At 53.7% G+C, this 4,480-nt stretch overlaps 1 pseudogene; it reads right to left on the minus strand.

Moving 5' to 3' along the window:
* Positions 1 to 894: 894 nt before the first annotated feature.
* LOC132672935 (proline-rich protein 3-like) lies at positions 895 to 2,725 on the minus strand (annotated as a pseudogene).
* Positions 2,726 to 4,480: the final 1,755 nt, after the last annotated feature.

Raw genomic sequence — 4,480 nt, forward strand, 5'->3', positions numbered from 1 at the left:
TTCCTTCAAACTCGGGGCTGCACCATGTCTCTTCCGTATGTTTCAAATGTTGGCGTTATCTACCCTTTACTCTGCACGGTAATACAAGACAACAGGCACTTCATTCACATGCATTAATCTCAGTTCATCTCGAACACAGATTTTGTTAATACCCCCATTTTACAGATCAGGAGGCTGAGCCTTCAGGAGGTTAAGCAACTTGGTCAAGGTCATTCAGCCAATAGATGGTGAAAGGAGGATTTGTCTAGCGGCCCACATCAGGGTTATGGAGAGAAGGCAGTGTTAGTTCGGGTAGACCCTGAGCCCAAACCCAGCTTTTTTACTCATTCACTAGCTGTATGACCCTGGGCAAGTCTCTCTTGCCTGGGAGCTCTCTGGCCTCGGTTTCCCTATTCCTGTAAAAGGAAGAGCAACTCTAGGGGCACCCGGGTGGCTCAGTCTGTTACTTGACAGACTCTTGATTTCGGCTCAGGTCCTGATCTCACGGTTCGTGAGTTTGAGCCCCTCGTCTGGCCCTGCACTGACAGTGTAGAGCCTGCTTGGGCTTGTCTCTCTCTTTCTCTCTCTCTCTGCCCCTCCCCCGCTCGTTCTCTCTAAATAAATAAATAAATAAATAAATAACAGCTTGGGGCACCTGGGTGACTCAGTTGGTTGAACCGACTGACTTCGTCTCAGGTCGTGATCTCACGGTTGGTGGGTTTGAGCCCCACGTTGGGCTCGCTGCTGTCCGTGTGGAGCCCACTTCGGGTCTTCTGTCTCCCTCTCTCTCTTCCTGTCCCCCACTCACACTCTTACTCTCAAAAATATTTTTTTGCCACTGCATTTATTGCTAACATAAAAAAAAAAATGTTAAAAAGAAAAAAAAATTTGTTCTCAGTTCCCCAACGGCTCTCATCCTTCCCTTTTGCCCACCCAACCCCTGACCCATTTCCTCAGGGCCAGTTCAAAACTCACTGCCGCTTTCACAGGAAACAACCAGTGCCAGGGATGCAGGGAAGAAGGTTAGACGAAGGCGACAGTGCTGTCCAGGTTCCACCCAAAGGTAGGCCGGGTGGAGATTCACAGAATTCAGACGCAAGGGCTGGTGGCCTCACAATGACATAGTCTAGCTAAAGTGGGCTGGAGAGGAGATAGGGTTGCCCATCAGAAGCTTTAGAGGACATCTCATGGGCTTGTGTCAAACCCAGAGAAACCGACACCAGGATGGGGAGACCAGGGAGGCAGTCTCGCAGAAAGGTTCACAATTCTCCCACCGTGGGGAGGTGTGGAAAGTCTAGAGGGCACCGAGTCTCACTCGTTTGGGCAGAAAAACTTACTCTAGTGTCGGGAAGCCACAAAGATGCCCGCGGACACTGAGAGAGGCTGCGTACGAAGGGATGCACAGTTTCACAAAGCACAGTGATCACAGACCAGAGAGGTGGGGATCGTGCTACTGACGCAGAAACTACAAAATCCAAAAGCAGGGAGAGTGGCCCTTCAGGAAGTAACTCTACACGGGTCATCCATACTTGACCCCAGATCAACCTGGTGAGTTTCACAGAGTAACTGGCAACTTTGGGGGTATGAGTTGTCGCATAAAAAGGACTTAAGCAGCCAGAAGGCAATGGTAGGAGACTGCTCCAGAGCTTTCTGGAATCGAGGGCAGTACGGGGGGCTGGGTGGGCAGGTGCACAAGAAATAGCACCAAAGAGGTTTCCTGTTCAGCAGTCCGCTGGTGAGGGGGAAGAGGATCCAGGAGGCAGTGGAGGGGAGCAAAGATGGGGTCCTGAAGGCGTCACTGGAGGCTGGATCAGAAGAAAGACGACACGCTGAGCCCCAGTGATGAAACACAACTCTGGACCCCAAATGGGGAGGTGGCGGATGGGGGTGGGTGTCACCGACTGAGGGTGGTGGGTGCAACAGCCTCCCGGTAGCCATCCCAGGGCCACAGGGAAATATATGGCCGCTAGGTCACAGAGGGCTCCTTCCAGCCCAGATGGGAAGGCACAGTCTCACAGAGGAGGTCCATTGACGCCTGGGTAGTAGAAGGCACAGAGGTCCTCATATCGACAGTGACCCTTTGCGGCAAAGTGTCAGGGCGGTTGGATTTGTCTTCCATAACTTGGGGGCCATCCTTGGGTGGGCAGGTATTTTTGATAAGAGACCAACTTTTGAGCCTTCGAGGATTTCTCTGCTCTTCGTGAAAGCCTCCCCTGGAAGGACCCCCATGGCCTGGTCCAGGAAAAGGAGGTCCAGTGTTGGCCCCCCACCAACCACGACCATATGGGCCACATCTGGGGCCTAGGCCCCCCCGAATTGGGCATCTGCCCCGGGGAGGAAGTGGGAGACTCAGCAGTGGTGGAATCATTGGTCCCCTTGAGCCTGGAGGACCTCTGTGAAGAGAGTCTTCATTCCTTTCTGTCTGGCTCCTTTCGCTCAACATCGTGTTTGTGAGATTCATCCAAGTTGCCTGTAGCAGGAGTTCGTTCATTTTCATTGCAGTGTGGTATCCCATCGCATGCACACGCAACAACTTATTTATCCATTCTACTGATGGTGGACATGTGGGTGGATCCCAGTGTGGGGCTGACTTGGGGCCACCAGGCTTTCCATTGGCCACGGGGGGAGGGCCCAGAAGGCTGGGTGGTCCTATGGGACTCCCATCCTCCTCGTCTCCAGTCTCTTCCCACGGGGGCTGCTGCGGTGGAGGCGGCTGCTGCTGACTCTGCCTCTTTCCTTTCGGCATCGTGGTTGAGGCAATGGCTACAGCGGGATTTGGAGGGCAGTGAGGAAGGGCAAAACTAAATTTTAAAAAATGAAAAAAAACACACATAAAATTTTTTAAAAAAAGGAACAGAAACTCTATGCATGTAGAATGTCTAGAATAGGACCTGGCATATAGTAGGTGCTCAATAAAAAGTGATCCCTCTTCCCTTTCTTCTCTCCTTCCTCTGGCAGGGACTCCAGGCTTGGGCATATGCCAGGCCAGGCTGACCTAGCTGTCTCAGAGACAGTATTTGCATTCTTTCTTCCCATTCTGATAAGGCCTAGAGGACTGTCGGGAGCCCTCCACCCCCATCCCCAAATTCTCCATTCCCAGGGAGCCTCAGTCTGCTGGGGGGGGTGGGGAGGGGGGAGGTAAGAGGATAGTCTTCAGTTTGATGGAGACACAGGGCATTCAGAGAGGCGAGATACCAGCCCCAGGCCTGACGCTGGGTGAGAAACCACAGCATTGTGCTACCTCATTGTACAGGGTGTGCGGCCGGGGGGTGTGGACACAGAAGGTAGAAATGTGGGTGCTCAGGCAGGGAGGGTGTCTGGGGCTCTGTCCCATGTTAAGTGAGCTGGGGCCAGTCGCCCTTTGGAAGGGGGAAGGTGTCATGTGTAGCAGTTGGAGAAGTTGGTGACAGCCCAGTAGGTAGCTGAAGCTGTACATAGTAGGACAAACAGGAATTGGCCCCTGAGGGCCTGAGGCCACCCAGAGTTGGCACACACTCTTCCACCCACCACCTACTGACACCCTCTCGAGCACTGAGCACTCCTGGCCCCCCGAGGGCCTCAGATCTCACAGGCTGCGGGAGAGTAGGCTCCCCCACCCCAACAGGGTTCCCATACTCAGGAAATAAGTATGCCCTCCCCCATCAGTGCAGAAGGGACTGTGGCTAGACTGCAGAGACCCCTGGAACCAGAGGGGTCTGTGTCCATCAATGCCCCCTACCTCAACTCTTGGGAGAGGGCTGCTGAAAACGGGAAGGAAGTCCTGCCCAGAGGCAGAGGAATGGTCAAGTTGGTCTGACCCTTATCTGGAAGCCCCAGAGCTCGGGCAGGATTCTGCACTGGGACTGGCTTCTCTTTGGTGTCATTGACTTGGAGTCAACAGCGGATGTTGGCTCCCAGGGCCACGGTCACCAGCATAGCCCATACGTCAGGACTGCTGGTGGCTGAAATGGAGGTGATGGCCTGCCGTGGGAGGAGGCAGGAGAGAGCACGAGCCTGGACTCCCAGGGACGCCCCTGGAATCCTTGTACTACAGACTCAGGGCTAAGGGGGCTCTCCGGACAACCTCAGGGTCACACCCCGTCCCCACCACCATACTCGCTCACCTCTGAGACAATCTCGTTGCACCATGTGAAAGAGTCCGGCCCCCTCTGAAGTACCCCTGCTCCCTCAAATAATCGAGCTTCTCCCAGGAGACTTTAGCCTCCTCTGTAATATTCCAGCCTTCCTCTGAGATACTCCAAATCTTCTTCACTCCCCATCATCTTCTCACACCTTGTGAAATAACCCAGCCCTCAGTGAAGTCCTGTAACCCCCACTGTACCAGAGCCCATCATCTCTGAAGTACTCCAGACCCTGCTGTGAGGCTCCAGCTCAACTTTAAAAATTTTCAATGTTTATTTTTTATTTTTGAGAGAGAGAGAGAGAGAGAGAGAGGCACAGCGTAGGAGCAGGGGTGGGGCAGAGAGAGAGGGAGACACAGAATCCGAAGCAGGCTCCAGGC

This window comes from Panthera onca, chromosome C1 (genome assembly GCF_046562875.1).
Source record: "Panthera onca isolate mPanOnc1 chromosome C1, mPanOnc1 haplotype 2, whole genome shotgun sequence".
In the NCBI taxonomy this organism is placed as follows: domain Eukaryota; kingdom Metazoa; phylum Chordata; class Mammalia; order Carnivora; family Felidae; genus Panthera; species Panthera onca.